The sequence below is a fragment of the Erythrolamprus reginae genome, chromosome 9 (assembly GCF_031021105.1).
Source record: "Erythrolamprus reginae isolate rEryReg1 chromosome 9, rEryReg1.hap1, whole genome shotgun sequence".
NCBI classification, from domain to species: Eukaryota; Metazoa; Chordata; class Lepidosauria; order Squamata; family Dipsadidae; genus Erythrolamprus; species Erythrolamprus reginae.
The window spans coordinates 48444155-48466504 of NC_091958.1; the positions used below are offsets into that span (position 1 = coordinate 48444155).

General features: G+C 43.1%; 1 protein-coding gene across 1 annotated transcript in view; it reads left to right on the forward strand.

Annotated features, from left to right (window-relative positions):
- The window catches only part of XYLT1 (xylosyltransferase 1), a 192349-nt gene that overhangs the window by 73882 nt on the left and 96117 nt on the right, over positions 1-22350 (forward strand). The gene's annotated exons all lie outside the window — the stretch shown is intronic.

Consider the following 22350-nt stretch of genomic DNA (forward strand, 5'->3'; position numbering starts at 1 on the left):
ACCAAAGCTCCATGCAAAACTGTGCATGGGGGAATTATTATTTTCGTGTCTTGTTTGCCTCCGAGCAGCGCGATGACGACCTCTGATATTGGCCCTGCGAAGGCAATGGACCGTGTGGTGAGCGCGTGCGTGCCTCATGCGCTCCAACGCTGGCACACAAATCCTGCAAGGCTGTCAGCTGTGGTTTTCATCCTTGGAAAACACAAGCCGGCAGATACACAAGCCGGCAGATCTTCCTTTCCAAAGGTCAGAGCAGGATACGCGAAGTAGCTTCTTCTCTGGAATTCCAACTGGAGAAGAGCTTGCTAGGGAATCCAGATTGAAAGGATTCCCTTGGGCAGGGAGGATACCTAAATTTGTCATAGGGCGGGCCCAGAAGCCCATAATGCAGAGCCCAGCATGGAATAGAATTCTTTACTGGCCAAGTGTGATTGGACACACAAGGAATTTGTCTTTGGTGCAGATGCTCCCAGTGTCCATGAAACATGAGCAGTGATGGGCTACCAAAATTTTTACTACCACACTGTGGGCATGGCTTATGCATTTTGTTTCAACATCTTCCAGCGCAAATTGGGTGCTCTGGGCTGGAGCTCCAAATTTGCTACCGGAACTGCGTTCCTGACCGTTCCCGTTGGAGCCCGTCACTGATCATGAGGTACAACACGTAATGATTGTCATAGGGTACAAATAAGCAATCAGGAAACAATCAAGAATTAGAATGGAATGGAATGGGAATCTTTTCTTTATATTTAAACCAGTAATCTTTGTCTTTATTCTTCCATCCATAATATAATACTATATTATATTATATAATAGTTATTAATTTATTTTAAAAAACCTTTTAACTCAATTATGCTGATTAATTATACCAAATTATAAGCAATTGTTATTCTTATCACAATTAGATATAATTCTAAATAGAGAAATATTTCTATAATGTTCCAGTATTGATCATTAGTTTTCTTTTAATTTTAATTTCCTTCTCACCTACAAAAAGATATTGACAAAATTGAACGGGTCCAAAGACGGGCTACAAGAATGGTGGAAGGTCTTAAGCATAAAACGTATCAGGAAAGACTTCATGAACTCAATCTGTATAGTCTGGAGGACAGAAGGAAAAGGGGGGACATGATCAAAACATTTAAATATATTAAAGGGTTAAATAAGGTTCAGGAGGGAAGTGTTTTTAATAGGAAAGTGAACACAAGAACAAGGGGACACAATCTGAAGTTAGTTGGGGGAAAGATCAAAAGCAACGTGAGAAAATATTATTTCACTGAAAGAGTAGTAGATCCTTGGAACAAACTTCCAGCAGACGTGGTTGGTAAGTCCACAGTAACTGAATTTAAACATGCCTGGGATAAACATATATCCATCCTGTTGTGATTCAGTCTGAGGCTCCTCAGGGAACGGCTGGAACTCTGCCAGCTCCATGCTCAGAGGGGGAGGACGAGGAGGAGGACCAGGCAGACGGGGAAGAGGAATGTCAGGACGAGGAGGAGGGAGAACAGCCTGAGACCCCCGGGGGGGAGCTCTCCCCAGCGAGTAGCCTGGAGTCATTAGATGAGAACGCACAAGCCATCATAGATATGAGGCAGAGAAGGGCAGCACAAAGAAGGGGACAATTAGCCAGTTATTTCCATCCCTAATAGGCAACAGCTGGGTTTGGGTGTGGTTCTCCTCAGAAAGGTTGAAAAGGCAGGCCCGCCCTTCCTGTATTGTGGAGAGTTATCTTTTGGGAGTCCTGTGACCTTGCTTCGATCCTTGGTGTCTCTGATTCTGGCTTGTGGCCTTGAAGGCTGAAAACTTGGGGGAGGCGTGGGTTGTATTATCTACAGTGGTGTGTGTGCCAGCAAGAAGCCTGTTGTATTGTCTGGCCGTCGTGACTCTTCTGTGAAGCTTCATAGCATTCCAGTTTGTAAGAACAGTTTTTGTTATCTGTGTTTGTTTTCAAAGATATAAAAGGACTTTGCTTTTTACCAGCGTGTCTGGATACTCTTTTTAGTTGGTGTTGACGTCTGGGGGAACCCAGACAGAACACCATCTTAAGATAAAACACAGGAAATAGTATAAGGGCAGACTAGATGGACCATGAGGTCTTTTTCTGCCGTCAGTCTTCTATGTTTCTATGTTTCTTATAAACATATCTTCTCCACCCGCATTTTCTTAGCTGCTTCTTTCTCTTTATTTTACTTTTGTACCAGCATCATCTTTTCCCCCAAGTTCCTTTTTCCTCTTTTAAGTCTATTATTATTTGTGTAGGTCTGCCTTCAATTCCTCTTAATCTTTTAATATTTCCAATGTTTTTGTAAAGGACCTTTACAAAAACATATTTACTGTCAGGCCTTTTCTCCTGGAGGTAGCCTGGCCATTGGTGTTCTCTTGCTTGTTTTCTCGCAGGTGTTTCATTACATAGAATAGAGTAGAGTAGAGTAGAATAGAATAGAATTCTTTATTGGCCAAGTGTGATTGGACACACAAGGAATTTGTCTTTGGTGCATATGCTCTCACTGTACATAAAATCTGTTCTGTCTGGGTCACTCCGGAAGCCAATACCAACCCAAAGAGAGAATCCAGACACACCGGTAAAAGGCAAAGGCAGTTTAATAAAATTCAAGAAAAACACAGGTAACAGAAAACAGTTTGTGTCCAGGATGTGAGGGGTCAGTAAATATTTTCCCCGCCCTCTTTTTGACTCGTGCAGTATACAGGTCCTCAATGGAAGGCAGGTTGGCAACAATTGCTTTTTCTGCGGTTCTGATTATCTTCTGAAATATGTGTTGGTCTTGTTGGGTTGCAGAACCAGACCAGACAGTGGGAAGGAAGATAAGATGAACTCTTGTTGGGTCAGATGAATAAAAGTTCATGAAAAGCCACAAACATTTCCAGCAGGCCCAAAATTAGAAATGACTGCGTGTATGTATGGTTTTTTAGGGTTTTTATGTATTTTATTTATTTATTTATTTATTTATTTATTCATTCATTCATTCATTCATTCATTCATTCATTCAATTTTTATGCCGCCCTTTTCCTTAGACTCAGGGCGGCTTACAACATGTTAGCAATAGCACTTCTTTTTTTAAAAAAATAGTTTTTATTAAATTTACAGAAATATACAAAGGGAGGAAGAGTAAGTACATCGTATTTTACATCATTATGTCGACATATATTCACCATGCTCTTATTATATTTACATCATATAATCATTCTGTTTAAATGAACTCTATTATTTCAAGATGTATATCAATACCAAAACAAATATATCAGAGCTAAGAGTTAAATTTAAAACCTTCTGTCTAAATAAATTGTTATCTTATAACTCTTCCTTCCCGTCCCGTTAGCAATAGCACTTCTTAACAGAGCCACCCTATTGCCCCCACAATCCGGGTCCTCATTTGACCCACCTTGGAAGGATGGAAGGCTGAGTCAACCTTGAGCCGGTGATGAGATTTGAACCGCTGACCTTCAGATCTACAGTCAGCTTCAGTGGCCTGCAGTACAGCACTCTACCTGCTGCGCCACCCCGGCTCAATATTTTATATTTCTCTGGTTGTCCCATTTCTGAATCTTTTCAAAAGCGTTTGGATTAGACCCCCAAAGTCTTAGATTCTAATCCAGCAACCCGTGTGTAAAAGTAAGGGGGTGGTAGAAATGGAGCTTTCTTTTTAATTAGCCTTGCTTTCCTTGCCTTTAAGAATTCCCAATCGGGCTCTTTGCAAAAAAGATGCCAAAATCTGGCATTGTTCTTTAATTAGCTGCTGTAATTGTTTCAGCGTAATCTCCATGATTAGCGGCAGCATTAAATACAGCCGCAAGAAAAGAGACCTGCCCTCTTAGCACGGCCTTCTGAGGGGCATCCTATACAATCAATTAGATGCTGGCTAGCTTGGATTGAGGAATTGGGTGGGAGGGGGAGAGCTTGAGAAAGAGCACAGGCCAGTGGAGGGATTCAAAAAATCTTTACTGCCAGTTCTGTGGCCGTGGCTTGGAGCGCATGGCAGGGGAAGGATACTGCAAAATCCCCATTCCCTCCCCACTCCAGGGGAAGGATACTGCAAAATCCCCATTCCCTCCCCACTCCAGAGGAAGGATACTGCAAAATCCCCATTCTCTCCCCACTCCAGGGGAAGGATACTATAAAATCTCCATTCCTTCCCCACTCCAGGGGAAGGATACTATAAAATCTCCATTCCCTCTCCACTCCAGGGGAAGGATACTATAAAATCTCCATTCCTTCCCCACTCCAGGGGAAGGATACTATAAAATCTCCATTCCCTCTCCACTCCAGGGGAAGGATACTATAAAATCCCCATTCCCTCCCCACTCCAGGGGAAGGATACTATAAAATCTCCATTCCCTCCCCACTCCAGGGGAAGGATACTATAAAATCTCCATTCCCTCTCCACTCCAGGGGAAGGATACTATAAAATCTCCATTCCTTCCCCACTCCAGGGGGAAGGATACTGCAAAATCCCCATTCCTTCCCCACTACAGGGGAAGGATATTGCAAAATCTCCATTTCCTCTCCACTCCAGGTGAAGGATACTATAAAATCTCCATTCCTTCCCCACTCCAGGGGAAGGATACTATAAAATCTCCATTCCTTCCCCACTCCAGGGGGAAGGATACTGCAAAATCCCCATTCCTTCCCCACTACAGGGGAAGGATATTGCAAAATCCCCATTCCTTCCCCACTCTAAGGGAAGGATATTGCAAAATCCCCATTCCCTCCCCACTCCAGGGGAAGGATACTATAAAATTTCCATTCCCTCACCACTCCAGGGGAAGGATACTATAAAATCCCCATTCCCTCCCCACTCCAGGGGAAGGATACTATAAAATCTCCATTCCCTCTCCACTCCAGGGGAAGGATACTATAAAATCTCCATTCCTTCCCCACTCCAGGGGGAAGGATACTGCAAAATCCCCATTCCTTCCCCACTACAGGGGAAGGATATTGCAAAATCTCCATTTCCTCTCCACTCCAGGTGAAGGATACTATAAAATCTCCATTCCTTCCCCACTCCAGGGGAAGGATACTATAAAATCTCCATTCCTTCCCCACTCCAGGGGGAAGGATACTGCAAAATCCCCATTCCTTCCCCACTACAGGGGAAGGATATTGCAAAATCCCCATTCCTTCCCCACTCTAAGGGAAGGATATTGCAAAATCCCCATTCCCTCCCCACTCCAGGGGAAGGATACTATAAAATTTCCATTCCCTCACCACTCCAGGGGAAGGATACTATAAAATCCCCATTCCCTCTCCATTCCAGGGGAAGGATAGTGTAAAATCTCCATTACCTCCCCACTCCAGGGGAAGGATACTGCAAAATCTCCATTCCTTCCCCACTCCAGGGGAAGGATACTGCAAAATCTCCATTCCTTCCCCACTGCAGGGGAAGGATACTGCAAAATCCCCATTCCCTCCCCACTCCAGGGGAAGGATACTGCAAAATCCCCGTTTCCTCTCACTCCAGGGGAAGGATATATTGAATTCTACTGTTTTGTGCAATATTAATGTAATATCAGGGGTTTTCAATTCAACTGTATAGAACCATGATGACGAACCTATGGCACACGTGCCACAGGTGGCACGCGGAGCCGTATTGGAGGGCACACGAGGTGTTGCCCTGTGTCAGCTCCAGTGTGCATGCGTGCGCTAACCAGCTAATTTTCAGCCTTGGGAAAGCCCCTTTCGCCCTTCGCAGGCTTCAGGGAAACTTCCTTGAAGCCTCCAGCGTGCAAAAAACCACCCAACTGACAAACCAGAAGTTTGGAAAAATGGACTTCCAGGTTGTCTGTTGTGCTATTTTTTTTGCCCTCCGGAGGGTTCAGGGAAGCTTCCTGAAGCCCCAGAGTGCGAAAAACAGCAAAACAAGCAAACCGGAAGTCCATTTTTCCAAACTTCCGGTTTGCCTGTTTTTTCATCGTCTCAGGCTTCAGTGAGTGCATGCGCAGGGATGGGGGAATTGTTCGCATGCACAGGGGCAGTGCGGTGGGAGGGAATGGGTGTGGGCACATGGGCGCATACTAGCACAGGCCCACATCCCCTTTTGGCATTCGAACCCCAAAAGCTCTGCCATCGCTGGTATAGAAGAACGCGAAGAATGTGTGTTTTTCGTTCTATTTTGATCGTTTGTCTTACGTGTAATGTACCCCGAAGCTGGCATTTTAATTTCGTCGTACGAGATGCACTGACAATTAAGTACAGAGTAGGAGCTTGAATAGCACAGAAAGCGAAACGGTTAAAAAAATGCAGTGAACATTCGCTGAATTTTCTAAGCTCGTTTTCATTCCAAATTTAAACTCTTATCACGAAGGCTTCTCTCCTAGCCGTGCATGGAGCCCTTCTTAGCGGTGAGTGTGTAAATATGTGCAGCATCACTGTGTCTTGCACAGTAGAGGTTTTCACAGGTCGGGCCCCAAACAAACCACCTTCTGCAAAAAATTAAAAAATAACTCCCCCCCCCCCCCCAAACCGCATTCCAATATTTGACGTTAGCAAACGATCTTCAGGGCCTGTCAAAAAGAATCTTTTGTCTGTCGGAGTGGGGGTTTTTTTGCCCCGAGGCCTTGTGAGATAACTTCAGCGGGAGGAAGGTTTCATTCCTTCGAAAAGAGAGAAGGGGTTTCTTTCTTCCTTGCTTGCTTCTTTTTTTTGCCCCCCAACAATGCTGGGTTTGTGCACCAAAGTTTGGCAGTGAGCTCATTTTTCTTGAGAGAGACGTTTTTCAAAGCCAGGAAGGGGGTTGAAGAACAGAAGTCACAACATCCTGTTGATCACAAAAGTCTGCTCTGTCTTCCTCCGAGAGGAATCACATGCAAGCCCCCCCCCCCCCGAAAGCTGCAATTTCATAAATCGGGGTGGGTGGAGGGGTGTCCCACCTTGTATCCTAGACTGGAATCCAGAGGTTAAATCTCTCCTTGTTCAGTTTCCATCCATTTGTCCTTGTCTGGCCTTCGGGTGCTTTGAAAAATAGCTTGCCCCCTCCCCATCTCTCTGTGGCAGCCCCTCAAATATTGGAATGCTGCCATCCTATCTCCCCTGGTCCTTCTCTTCACTAGGCTATCCATGCCCAGTTTCCTGTAACCATTCTTCATATGTTTTAGCCTCCAGTGGCCCTAATCATCCTGGTTGCTCTCCTCTGCACTTTTTCTAGAGTCTCAACATCGTTTTTTTATAGTGAAGTAACCAAACTGGATGTAGTACTCAAGGTGTGGTCTTGCTAAGGCTTTATAGAGGTGCTATTAGTACCTTGCTTGATCTTGATTGTATCCTTTTGTTAATGCAAAGATTATAGAAACATAGAAGTCTGACGGCAGAAAAGGACCTCATGGTCCATCTAGTCTGCCCTTATACTATTTTCTGTATTTTATCTTAGGATGGATATATGTTTATCCCAGGCATGTTTTAAATTCAGTTACTGTGGATTTATCCACCACGTCTGCTGGAAGTTTGTTCCAAGGATCTACTACTCTTTCAGTAAAATAATATTTTCTCATGTTGTTTTTGATCTTTCCCCCAACTAACCTCAGATTGTGCCCCCTTGTTCTTGTGTTCACTTTCCTATTAAAAACACTTCCCTCCTGGACCTTATTTAACCCTTTAACATATTTAAATGTTTCGATCGTGTCCCCCCTTTTCCTTCTGTCCTCCAGACTATACAGATTGAGTTCATCAAGTCTTTCCTGAGACGTTTTATGCTTATGGTGGGGGAAGCTATTTTCACCCTCCCCAGGCATTGAATTATGGGTGTGGGCACTCATGCATGTACGATAGTGGGCGCATGCACTCTTTCGGCACCCGAGGAAAAAAGGTTCACCATCACTAGTGTAGGGTCTCCTGCTTGGGACTAGAAGACTTCCAAGGTCCCTTCCAACTCTGTTAATCTGTTAGACCAATGGCGTCCAACCTTAAGACCTGTGGACTTCGACTCCCAGAATTCCCCAGACAGCACGAATCCTAACTTGCTAAAATACAGTAGCTTTACATCAGGCATATCCAAGCCTGGCAACATCAAGGCTTGTGGACAATAGGAGCTAGTTGCCAAGCATCTGAATTTGGATCACGTAACCCATGGGGATGCTTACCTCAGCGGCATGCCGTCTTTCCATGTCTCTTTGGTCCCAATATGTACATATTGGTTTTTTAAAAAAAAATTAAGTTTTTTCCTTTTATTATTCTGGACTCCTTATTAATTTATATTATTAAATTATTCTTCCAGGTCATAAGTGTGAAAAACAGTCATAAGTCACTTCTTTGAGTGCTGTTACAACTTTGAATGGTCACTTAATGCAGTGTTTTTCAACCAGTGTGCCGTGGCACACTAGTGTGCTGTGAGACATGGTCAGGTGTGCCGCAAAGCTCAGAGAGAAAGAAAGCAAGAGAGAGAGAGAAAGAAAGCAAGAGAGAGAAAGAGCGAGCGAGAGAGAAAGAGAACAAGAGAGAGAAAGAAAGCAAGAGAGAGAGAAAGAGGGAGGGAAGGAGAGAGAGAGAAAGACATACAGGGAGGTAGGGAGGGAGAGAGAAAGAGAGCAAAAAAGAGAGGAAGGAAGGAAGGAAGAGAAAGAAAGAGGGATGGAGAGAGAAAGAAAGAGGAACGAAGGGAGAGAAAGAGGGAGGGAGAAAGAAATAGAGCGAAGGGGAGGAAGAGAGAGAGAATTTTTTTGTCCAAACTTTTTTTAGGCCGCCCCCCCTCAATGTGCCCCAGGGTTTCGTAAATGTAAAAAATGTGCCGCAGCTCAAAAAACGTTGAAAATCACTGACTTAATGAATGCTTGCAAATTGAGGACTACCGATAGATTTTGGTCCACCACTAATGGTGGGGACTCAAACCCCCTTCTAGTCTTGCATCTCTTGCGTTCCTTTCAAACAGCCGTATCTCTCCTTTTTTCCTGACTGCAGAGTACATAAACTAAAAGCAACAATGCTGGGACAATGGAAACCATCCAGTCCATTAATATATTTTAATTTAGTCTGGTTTTTACTGTCCCGGTGGGTACTATATTTTGCCTTTCTTTGTCCTGAAAAAAGACAGCTCTTTCACACGGCAGAAAATCCGAGTATAATTGGTCCCAGTCTGGTATCTTGAGAGGTTTTGTTCCCCGTGCATTTATCCTGAAGTTCTTTGTTATTTCTTTTTTTCCCCCAAGTCCATAATTCTTCTCCTAAAGCAGAAGCGATGGAGCAGAAAAATGCCCAAATAGAAGCTTTTGCCATTAAAAACATCGGGTGATTTGATTACTTCATATGTAGCCGTAATCATCAGTAGTCTATAATTACCCAGTATAATTATTTAAAAACAGGCTGTGGGCAATTGATTACTGTCCTGTTTAGCTTAGTGTGAAATTTGCATCTTGGGAATATCAAATCCAATTATCAAAGGGTCAAGAAAAGAAGCGATGTAGCTCAACAGGAGAACATCTGCCTTGCCTACAGAAAGTTACTTTGACTTGATTTCTTGCCCCTTAGAGCAGAAGCTGGAAACATGGGAGAATCATTGGTCCCTGCCTTGTTCCTGTAAGCTGTAGATGGGTTCACCCAGCCCGTTAAAACCTGGAGAATTGTCAGTGCTAGTTCACACATCAGACTAACGTGTAGATGGGTTCACACCTAAATAATTGTAATTATTTTTAACACTTTTAAAACAGTGGTATCTTTGCTTACGAACTTAATTCGTTCTGTGACCAGGTTCTTAAGTAGAAAAGTTTGTAAGAAGAAGCAATTTTTCCCATAGGAATCAATGTAAAAGCAAATAATGCGTGCGATTGGGGAAAAACCACAGGGAGGGTGGAGACCCTGTTTCCTCCCAGAAGATTCCTAGAGAGGCCCCACGGAGGCTTCTCCCCACCTTTTCCGACCCTGTTTCCTCCCAGGAGATTCCTAGAGAGGCCTTATGGAGGCTTCTCCCCACCTTTTCTGACCCTGTTTCCTCCCAGGAGATTCCTAGAGAGGCCCCACGGAGGCTTCTCCCCACCTTTTCTGACCCTGTTTTCCTCCCAGGAGATTCCTAGAGAGGCCCCACAGAGGCTTCTCCCCAACTTTTCCAACCTTTTTTCCTCCCAGGAGATTCCTAGAGAGGCCCCACGGAGCCTTCTCCCCACCTTTTCTGACCCTGTTTCCTCCCAGGAGATTCCTAGAGAGGCCCCATGGAGGCTTCTCCCGCCTTTTCCGGTTTACAGTTTCGGAGGCTTGGGTTTGTAAGTGGGAAAATGCCTCTTCTCAAGTCTGGTCAGCTTCAGCACATTACTTTATCCCCTGGTTAGGGCTTTAAAAAACTTTATTTGGAGAGAGTAACAATGAAAGAGCTTGCAAGCGGGTAAGAGTTGGGAACATGATTAGCACCTGGTAAGAAACAGTCTGAGCAGGTAGAGCAATGGAAAAAATCCTGCAAAGATTTAGGGCTTGGAAAACATTCTTCTTTACAGAGTGTAACAATGAAGGTGCTTACAAAATAAAGATATGTATAACCAAAAATCGGATAAAAAATAACTCAATCCCTGTCTGAGTTCAATCCATTTGATAACTATTAGAAATCTACTAATATTATACTATGATTAAATTTTACTAACAAAAACAATAAATATAATCCATCTAAATCGTCACAACCCAAACGCCTGCTTGCTTGCAGGTACTACCTCTCATCTTGCTATCTCTCTCTTCTTTCTCATTTCTCTCTTTTTTTTCCTCCCTTTTCTCCCTTTCTATCCTTTCTTTTCCCACATTACTGCTGGATTATCAAATATTACAGCTATAAGATATTTAAATAAGAACTCTGAATACGAAATATTTACAAATGGACAAATAACCGAAATGTATATACAATAATATATATAAACTGTGATATAACAATATTGTTTACCCCACTCCCCTCCTACTTTTTTTTCTGTACTCCCATCCCCCTTTCCCCCTGTTTTATTCCTTTTTGTATAAATTAATAAAGTATATTTAAACAAAAAACAAAAAAAAACTATGAAGGTGCTTGCAACCGGTAAGAGTTGGGAACATAGTTAGCACCTGGTTAGGGCTGGAAACAAACCTACTCAGAGCAAGTTAGAGTAATGCAAAAAACCCTGCAAAGACTTAGGGCTTGGAAATCATTCTTCGCAGAGAGTAACAATGAAAGAGCCTGCAAAGTAGGAGCTGGGAAGATCATTAGCATCTAGTTAGGGCTTTTTGGGGGGAGGGGAAGCTACATTCAGAGCATCAAAGTGTTGGTTATGACCTTTAAAGCCCTTCATGGCACTGGACCAGAATATCTCCGAGACCGCCTTCTGCCGCACGAATCCCAGCGACCGATTCGGTCCCACAGAGTGGGCCTCCTCCGGGTCCCGTCAACTAAACAATGCCGGTTGGCGGGCCCCAGGGGGAGAGCCTTCTCTGTGGCGGCACCGGCCCTCTGGAACCAACTCCCCCCGGAGATCAGAACTGCCTCTACTCTTCCTGCCTTCCGTAAACTCCTCAAAACCCACCTTTGCCGTCAGGCATGGGGAAACTAAACATCTCCCCCTGGGCACGTTGAAGTTATATATGGTATGTCTGTATGTGTGTATGTTAGTACAGGGGATTTTCTTAAACTTATAATATTTTAATTAATTGGATTGTATTGGATTGTTTTTCACTTGTTGTGAGCCGCCCCGAGTCTTCGGAGAGGGGCGGCATACAAATCCAAATAATAAATAAATAATAAATAAATAAATAAAATCAGATGCCCCCAAATTATCAGCCTCTTTTAGGGAGGAAAAAGGTTCGTCTTATACTCCGAAAAATACGGTAAGTTGTTGGGGGTAATATTGTGACTCTCTTACCCGCTTAGCGAGGGCTGCAAAGTCCTGGGAAGTGGTATCTATGTCTTAAGTGCTCTTACTAAACAGGTTGGGTGGATGCTGCGGGGTTTGAAAAACAGGAAAGCAGACGCCGGGAGCTTGCCAAGCTTCGGTTTAATAAATCTCGGAGCTGGTGTCTCCAATCAGAGCGCTCGTTCCGCAGCAAATTTAGCTTTCACATTAAGCTCTCCTTGAGGCCTGTCACACTCTTATTTTTAGCCCAGCTGCTTCTAAAACCAGAGCCAACATGGCACATGCGGGAGAGCTTCTTAATGAAAGGAGACACGGGGGGCAGAGAGAAGATACCGGTACAAATAACGTTATAATAGAGGTAATTTTGGCAAGTCCAACACAGGAAGAACCCTGCTCTCAGTTAAGATAAAAGATAAATTATGGCTTGACAGCTCTGATTGGGAAGAGGAGAGAGCCAAAAAAGAAACAAGAAAGAAAGACTAAAACCACCATTGCAGAGTTAGAGGGAAAAATTGGATATTTAGAGATGTTCTGTCGGGCTCTCTGGTAGACTCCTCCCAAAAATTCACAGGTACCAATTTCAGACACACACATGTTTGAAAATTCAAAACAATGTTCTTTATAATGAAAATTCACTTCAACCAAGCCCTCCTTTTGGTATAGCAAAGAGCACTGGTCTCCAAACAAACTGGTAATTGGTACAAGTCCCTTATCAGTTCTGTGATACTTAGCTTGCAGCTGTGAGGCAATTCACAGTCCTTCTTCTTTCACAAAGTGAAACACACTTTGCTCTGGTTTAGTTTCAAAGCGGGGAAAAATCAGCACACAAAAGGTCAAAGTCAGTAAAGCAGTCACGAAACACAATGATCAGATAATCCTCTACAATGGCCAAACCCACAGGGTGCTATTTATAGCAACCTCACTAATCACCATAGCCCCACCCAAACACAGGTGGCCTCATTTTCTTTGATAATAATCTCTCAGTTGTTGTTGCCTATGCATCGCTCTCCGCATGCGTGGCTGTATCATTAACTCTTGTTCTGAATCCAAGGAGGAGCTAGAGAATTGATCTCCTTCTGAGCTGTCTGCCCCACTCTCCTCCCCCCTGTCACTCATGTCTTCTTGGTCAGAGGAGCCTTCATCAGCAGATTCCACCGGGGGCAAAACAGGCCTGCAGCATGTGGATGTCTCCCCCACACCCAGAGTCCTTGGGGCAAGAGCTGGGCCAGAGCTAACCACAACATAGAGAAGGCATCTCAAAGCATCTTAAGGGATTTTTTTTACAAAGTAGAGCATACAAAGCTTTCACCAGACCAATCCGCCCTGAGTCTTCGGAAAAGGGCGGCAAACAAATCTAATAATAATAATAATAATAAATTAATAATAATGATGATAATGATGATAATGATGATGATGATGATAATAATAATAATAATAATAATAATAATAATAATAATAATACTTGAATACAGCTCATCTGTCTGAAACCCTCACCGCATTTCGGACATAAACACTCTAGAAATTTCCAGAGATACTTTACCAGAAGAGCCCTCCACTCCTCCACGCACAACAGGATACCCTACGCAACTAGACTACGCAATCCTAGATTTAGAAAGCTTAGAACTACATCGCTTTAAACACGACCTAAGCACAGCCCATAAACTCCTCTGCTACAACGTCCTTCCTCTCTCTCTCTCATCTATCTATCAACTATCTCTATCCTCTATCTATCCAGTTCCTATTCTGTTCATCTCTCCACTGGTCGAGTTGTCGAAGCATGGAACTCATTACCGGACTCCGTAGTGTCATCCCCTAACCCCCAACATTTTACCCTTAGACTATCCACGCTTGACCTCTCCAGATTCCTAAGAGGTCAGTAAGGGGCGTGCATAAGTGCTCTAGCGGGCCTTCCGTCCCCTGTCCTATTGTCTCTCCTATATCTCCAATATCTTCTCTTCTATCCCTATATATTTTCTTCTATTCTCTCATTGATATATTTTATTCCTGTATTTTCTCTTCTATTATTTATTTGATATATTTTACTTTGCGTGTATCTTCTATCCCCTTCATTGTGTATTATTGTGTTGTGGACTAGATAGTGTTGTGGTTGGCTCTGGCCCAGCTCCTGCCCCAGGGAATGGGGAGGTGGATGCAGGGGAAACTTCAACATGTCACAGGCCTGTGTTATTGCCGTCAGAATCGGTTCAGAGTTTAGTTTCCTCGGACGAAGAAGAAGGTGGGAGTGACTCGGCAGAGGAGGGCTTGGCACACAGCCCAGGCAGTCAATCTCCCTTATCTTCCCTTGATTCAGATGATGACAGTTTGGACCCAGCAAGCGCAGAATTATGCGTAGAAGAGACCAAGTAAGAACATATTACAGGAAATAAGGGAGGCCAATTGTGTTTGGGTGGGGCTCCAGTAATTAGGGCTGCTGCTATAAATAGCAGCATGTGGGTTTGGCCATTGTGGAAGAATATCTGATCGGAGTTCGTCAGGAATCTTGTGTTGCTGGACTTTGTTGCTTTTTCACACTTTTGAAACCAAAGCAGAGCAACGTGTGTGTGTGTGTGTCACTTTGTTGGAAGAAGAATGGGTGTGAAGTTTCTCCACAGCTGCTGGCTAAGTACTTAATGACTGCTTAAGGGAAATTGTACAGACTACCCGGTTGTTTTGGGAAGAGTCCTCTTTGCAATACAAAAAGAGTGCTTAGTTTATTTTGACTTTTGTGATAAAGAACATTGTTTTGAATTTTCAAACGTGTGTGTGTGTCTGAAATTTGTACCCTTGAATTTTTGGGAGGCTCCTATCAGAGAGCCCGGCAGAACAGACAGACAGACAGACAGACAGACAGACAGACAGACAGACACATACAGAACAGGACTAATTTGACATGTGGACAGAAACCAGCAAGGGAATAACCAAATTTAATAGTGAGCTAAATCCAGCCCATAATTTTTTTTAAAAAACCAATGGATCTGTTCTGTCGGGCTCTCTGGCAGACTCCTCCCAAAAATTCACAGGTACAAATTTCAGACACACACACGTTTGAAAATTCAAAACAATGTTCTTGATAATGAAAATTCACTTAAACTAAGCACTCTTTTGATATAGCAAAGAGCACTGTCTCCAAACAAACTGGATACTTAGCATGCAGCTGTGAGGCAATTCACAGTCCTTCTTCTCTCACAAAGTGAAACACACTTTGCTCTGGTTTAGTTTCAAAGCGGGGAAAAATCAGCAAAAAAAAGTCAAAGTCCGTAAAGCAGTTACGAAACACAACGATCAGATAATCCTCCACAATAGCCAAACCCACAGGCTGCTATTTATAGCAGCCTCACTAATTACAACAGCTCCACCCAACCACAGGTGGCCTCATTTTCTTTGATAATAATCTCTCAGTTGTTGCTGCCTATGCATCGCTCTCCGCATGCGTGGCTATATCATTAACTCTTGTTCTGAATCCAAGGAGGAGCTAGATAATTGATCTCCTTCTGAGCTGTCTGCCCCACTCTCCTCCTCCCTGTCACTCATGTCTTCTTGGTCAGAGGAGCCTTCATCAGCAGATTCCACCGGGGGCAAAACAGGCCTGCAGCATGTGGATGTCTCCCCCACATCCACAGTCCTTGGGGCAGGAGCTGGGCCAGAGCTAACCACAACAGGATCCAACTGCATGATATTTTCAAGGACGAAAATATGAACTTGTCAATGTATTAGGTATATCAACGAGGGAGGTGGGCAATCCAAATATTGACAAAGGCCTAGAATTGCATTAGCTGGAATATTTCAAATGGCAAAGTTGGAAAAAAAAGTTTAGGGGCTGAACTTTGAAGAAGTAAACATGGAAGATAAGATTTATTAGGATGTTCTAACAAACTGAACTAATTTAAAACTTGGAATGAAATGTACCCAATGGAGCTCGATCGATCCATGTTGAATTAGATATAACGAACTGCCTGGATTTAATGAACTAGATTTACTCAATGTATTGAATTCGCACTGGCTGGTACAGCAGGATGTTGAAACGTGTTGGGTAGACTTACAGAAGCTATTAGCAGATGGAATTAAAATCGAATTTGGAATGAAATTAATTAAAGAAAGCGATATGGATTTGTATTGAAACCGAGTTAATGAACACGGGCAATAAATAAGCTGCAGTGAGTTTATTAGAATTAGGATAGTGAACAGACGGAGCAGACGATTCATTTGTAAAATGGGCAAAATGCGCTTAACTGTCTTGCTCAGCAACAGAAATTTTGAGCTTTTCGATGTCTTTATTTTATTTATTGGATTTGTATGCCGTCCCTCTCCGCAGACTCGGGGCAGCTAACAACAATGATAAAAAACAACATGTAACAATCCAATTTAATAAAATAACTAAAAACCCTTATTATAAAACCAAACATACACACAAACATACCATGCATAACTTGCAATGGCCTAGGGGGAAGGAATATCCTAACTCCCCCATGCCTGGCGACAAAGGTGGGTCTTCAGTAATTTGCGAAAGACAAGGAGGGTGGGGGCCGTTCTAATCTCTGGGGGAGTTGATTCCAGAGGGCCGGGGCCGCCACAGAGAAGGCTCTTCCCCCGGGGCCCGTCTTCCTGTATTTGTAGCTCAGGATTGAACTGTGAGGTTCGTATAGCTCTCTAAGCTTGGTTACTTTTCTGCAGACGTTTTTCATGATCCAGCTAAATAATATCATCAGTGATACTTAGCAGTAATGGATTATAAATCCCATCGCTACTGGTTCGCATCCCAGGTCAGTGGGTGGAGCCTCTGGACAGGTGGGCGGAGCCTCATGCTACCAGTACTACCGGTTTACCAAACTGGGCCGAACCAGGAGCAACCCATCACTGCTACTTAGCATAGAGCCTCGGTTAGAGTTAGAGTACAGTACTCCAAGCTACTTCTACTTATAATCAGCTGCCAGCAGTTTGGCAGATCAAATCTCAGTAGGCTCAAAGTTGGCTCAGCCTTCCATCCTTCCGAGTTCGGTAAAAATGAGGACTTAGATTGTTGGGTCCTGTTGTGGTTAGCTCTGGCTCTGCTGCTGCCCCAAGGACTGTGGATGTGGGGGAGACATCCACATGCTGCAGGCCTGTTTTGCCCCCCGTGGAATCTGCTGATGAAGGCTCCTCTGACCAAGAAGACATGAGTGACAGGGAGGAGGGGAGAGTGTGGCAGACAGCTCAGAAGGAGATCAATTATCTAGCTCCTCCTTGGATTCAGAACAAGAGTTAATGATACAGCCACGCATGCGGAGAGCGATGCATAGGCAACAACAACTGAGAGATTATTATCAAAGAAAATGAGGCCACCTGTGGTTGGGTGGGGCTGTGGTCATTAGTGAGGCTGCTATAAATAGCAGCCTGTGGGTTTGGCCATTGTGGAGGATTATCTGATCCTTGTGTGTCGTGCCTGCTTTACTGACTTTGACTTTTTGTGTGCTGATTTTTCCCCGCTTTGAAACTAAACCAGAGCAAAGTGTGTGTCACTTTGTGAAAGAAGAAGGACTGTGAATTGCCTCACAGCTGCAAGCTATGTATCACAGAACTGATAAGGGGACTTGTACAAATTACCAGTTTGTTTGGAGACGAGTGCTCTTTGCTATATCAAAAGAGGGCTTGGTTGAAGTGAATTTTCATTATAAAGAACATTGTTTTGAATTTTCAAATGTGTGTGTGTCTGAAATTTGTAGCTGTGAATTTTTGGGAGGAGTCTACCAGAGAGCCCGACAGAACAGGTCCTCATTGTATAGATATGCTTATTCTCTGGTAAACCGCTTGTAGAGATCTGTAAAGCATTGTGAAGTGGTATATATAGCCACCCCAAGTCCTCGGACAAGGGCGGCATAGAAACCCAATTATTAAATAAATATAAGTCTAAATGCTATTGCTATTGCTATTATATCTGCAAGAAAATAGCCAAGCTATGAGGCCCCCACAGCTTCATTTTTTGAAAGAGATGCTTGGTTTTGAGAAAGCTTTGAAAGCAAATGTAGTCAAAGAATAAATGGTTGGCAGGAAGGGTTAAGAAAGCAGAGATAGTGTGAGAAAGGGAAAAAATTGCAAGGACATTTTTCAAGAAAGAAATCAGAAAATTGGCAATAGAATTTGAGACTCTTAACTTGATTTGGTTGCCAAGTCAATAAACAGATCGGGATACATTTAAAAGGAGAACCGATTTTTCTTCCTCCCCAAATTAGTAAGATGCTTTTTAATGAAATTTGAAAACGAGCGCAAATCTTTGCAGGTTACGGAGGTGGAAAATACAGTTGCAAACAGAGCAATTAAGGTGTTGCGTTTGAAGTAAAAAGGAATTCCACAAAGTCTAAAAGAGGATTATAATTCATCTGATTACATGTTTTCAAGCAGGTGCGTTTTTTAGCATTTAAATTTTCTTTATGTCCCTCTCGAAGAAAAGGCAAGGAGGGAAGGAACTGATCTTTATTGCATTCCCCTTGCCTGTGAATACTTGGAACACATGACACATTTTTATTTGTAAAAAGGTGGTTTAGGAAGGGGGAAAAAAGAGAAGCATTTTCAGAAAGATGCTGCTTGGATATACAGTGCTACCTCTACTTACAAACTTAATTCATTCCATGACCAGGTTCTTAAGTAGAAACGTTTGTAAGAAGAAGCAATTTTTCCCATAGGAAGCAATGTAAAAGCAAATAATGTGTGCAATTGGGGAAACCACAGGGTGGGTGGAGGCCCTGTTTCTTCCCAGGAGATTCCTAGAGGGGCCCCATGGAGGCGTCTCCCCCACCTTTTCTGGTCCTGTTTCCTCCCAGGAGATTCCTAGAGGGGCCCCATGGAGGCTTCTCCCCACCTTTTCTGGCCCTGTTTCCTCCCTGGAGATTCCTAGACAGGCCCCACAGAGGCTTCTCCCACCTTTTCCATCCGTTTCCTCCCAGGAGATTCCTAGAGAGGCCCCACAGAGGCTTCTCCCCACCTTTTCCGGCCCTGTTTCCTCCCAGGAGATTCCTAGAGAGGTCCCATGGAGGCTTCTCCCTGCCTTTTCCGGTTATAGTTTCAGAGGCTCAGGTTTGTAAGTGGAAAATTGTTCTTGAGAAGAGGCCAAAAAATCTTGAACACCTGGTTCTTATCTAGAAAAGTTCATAAGTAGAGGCATTTGTGGGTAGAGGTACCACTGTACTTTGTTCAACTCCCAATTTAACAACTACAGTGATTCACTGTGCCAAGCAAAGCTCACTCAACCCCCTGTCTTGCTTAGCAACAGAAACATTGTGCTTCATTGCGGTCGTAAGTTGAAGCCTACTTGTACATTCAATTGCAATTCGTTTCTGGAACTGGAATTTGGGAGTGTTGTCTCCAAATTCTGCATTTTTGCATTAATTATGAAAACGCCATTTGATTTCCCCCTTTCTTTAAAAAAAGAAAAGAAAAGAAAGAAATATGTAACGGAGGAATACCGTATTTTTCGGTGTATAAGACGCACCCTTTTCTTCCCTAAAAGAGGCTGATAATTTGGGTGAGTTTTATACACTGAATGTAGCTTTCCCCCCACAAGCCCTATTTAGGTGCAATGATCTTCCCAGCTCTTACCTTGCAGGCTCTTTCATTGTTTCTCTCTGCAAAGAATGTTTTCCAAGTCCTAAGCCTTTGCAGGGTTTTTTTCATTGCTCTAACTTGCTCTGAGTAAGTTTCTTTCCAGCCCTAGCCAGGTGCTAACGATGTTCCCAGCTCTTACCCTCTTGCAAGCTCTTTCATTGTTACTCTCTGCAAAGAAGAATATTTTCCAAGCCCTAAGTCTTTGCAGGGTTTTTTTCATTGCTCTAACTTGCTCTGAGTAAGTTTCTTTCCAGCCCTAGCCAGGTGCTAAAGATGTTCCCAGCTGTTACCCGCTTGCAAGCTCTTTCATTGTTACTCTCTGCAAAGAAGAATGTTTTCCAAGCCCTAAGTCTTTGCAGGGTTTTTTTCATTGCTCTACCTTGCTCTGAGTAAATTTCTTTCCTGCCCTAACCAGGTACTAACGATGTTCCCAGCACTTACCCGCTTGCAAGCTTGTTGCTTGTTATTAAAAAAAAATTAAGCCCATAACCAGGGGATAAAATAATGTGCTGAAGCTGACCAGACTGAGGGTGCTAGCCAGATGAATATCTGATAGGCAGATTCTTTTCCCTATTTCCCTCCCCAAAAACTAAGGTGCGTCTTATATTCCAGTGCGTCTTATACACCAAAAATAGGGTAAATAAATAATAAAGGGTTAAATGAGGGGAAGCATATGGATAAAGCCAATTTCCTAAGCATCTGTCTTCTCCCATCTGCTCCCTTTGGCTTGGCTCTTGTCCTCTCCTGCCAACATAGTGAGGTTTTCAAAGAAGTTCACGTTGATGAGAGTTCATTCTGCTCTTCCATTGGCCCTGGTTGAAGTGGAGAAGACGAACCTCGTTTCTCTTTCAGGCAGAACGGCTTTTTGAGGACTTGGAAGCCATCAGATCCAAAAAATAAAACATAAAAAAGCCATTGTTTGCTGCTGCAAGCCATCCTGTTTTGTTTATCTCAAAATCTGTTGCAAATAAACATTTTAATGTGTCAGGCCCCAGCTTTCTGGAAACGCGAGGCAGTTGCTCATCATGCGGAAGATGAGAAAATAGAAAAAGCCAAGGCAAAAAACTAGAAAAGGAAGGAAGGAAGGAAGGAAGGAAGGAAGGAAGGAAGGAAGGAAGGAAGGAAGGAAGGAAGGAAAAAACGTTTGAAAGCAACTGTGTACCTTTAATTGTTTTTTTATTTATCTATTTATCAAATTTATTTGCCATCTATTTTAACTCTGGGCTATTTACAAAATTATCCTTTCACCCCTTGCTAGCAGGGATGATTAAATTAAGCACAAAACCCCTTTTGCAATTTGGTAAATGTTGGCCACAAGCTGAGAATGATGGCTTGCTTGAATAACAGAATAACAAAGTTTGGAAGGAACCTTGTAGTAGTCTAACCCCCTGGCTAAACGGGAGGCCCTACACTATTTCTGACAGATGGCAGTGCAGTTCTTGAAAGTTTCCAGTGGTGAAACTCCCACAACTTCTGTTCCATTCGTTGATTGTGCTGTTCATTGGTTGATTAAGCTGTTCCACTGGTTGATTGGTTGATTGAGCTGTTCATTTGGTTGATTGTGCTGTTCATTGGTTGATTAAGCTGTTCCATTGGTTGATTGGTTGATTGAGCTGTTCCATTGGTTGATTGAGCTGTTCCATTGGTTGACTGAGCTGTTCCATTAGTTTATTGAGCTGTTCCATTGGCTGATTGAGCTTTTCCATTGCTGTTCCATTGGTTGATTGTGCCGTTCATTGGTTGGTTGAGCTGTTCCATTGCTTGATTGGTTGGTTGAGCTGTTCCATAGGCTGATTGTGCTGTTCATTGGTTGATTGAGCTGTTCCATTGCTTGATGCCTCCTAGCCTGAAGAACAAACCCTAGTTTTCCAACTTGGCTTGTGGGCAAACCCTTTGAGAGACATCCACTTTAATGCAGCTATTGACAAAGACTTTTAAGATGTGGCTCAGTTAACCTAAACGGCTTTGAAATCAAATCTCCTGCTTTGAATATTTTACACAGCCTTAAAACAGGTGAGGTTCACCTTTGCTTGCGTTGAGGTGTTTCTGAGCCAGAGCAAGACCGTCTTTCAGCTTTCTTCAAGAGTGGCTAAAGCTGAAGACCACGTAGCTAAAGAAGAGAACAGAAAGTGGAGAAAGAAGCTTGTATTCCAAATGTTAAAATGATACCGGTAGATCTTGACTTATAACCGTTTGTTTAGTTTGATCGTTGAAAGTGTCAACAGCTTTGGAAAAAAAGTGACACAACTGTTTTTCACATGACAGTTGCAGCCTCCCCATTGGCAACGTGATCCAAATTCAGATGATTGGCAGATGAGTCCTATTTATGATGGTCATAGCATCCCTGGATCATGTCATCCCCTCTTGCGATCTTCTGGCAAGCAAAGTCAACAGGAAAGACAGAATGATTGATAGATAGATAGATAGATAGATAGATAGATAGATAGATAGATAGATAGATAGATAGATAGATAGATAGATAGATAGATTGATTGATTGATTGATTGATTGAATTTCTATGCCGCCCCTCTCCGAAGACTCGGGGTGGCTTACAACATATAATAAAAAACAATAAAATACAATGACAAATCCAATTAATTAGCTAAAAATCTAAACTAAAATCCCTAATATTGTAAAAATCAATTGTATATAATTCAGCCACATATAACATTCATCAGCCAGGGACCCCAAGCCTGGAAACATAAATGAATCTTCAGACTCTTATGGAAGGCGAGGAGGGTGGGGGTATTACGAATCTCTGGGGGGAGCTGATTCCAGAGGGCTGGGGCCCCCTCAGAGAAGGCTCTTCCCCTAGGCCCCACCTAGCAACATTGTCTGGTTGATGGGACCTGGAGAAGGCCGACTCTGACCTGACTGGTCATTGAGATTCATACGGCAGAAGGCAGTCCCACAAGTAATCTGGCCCAATGCCATGTAGGGCTTTATAGGTCATTACCAACACTGAATTGTGTC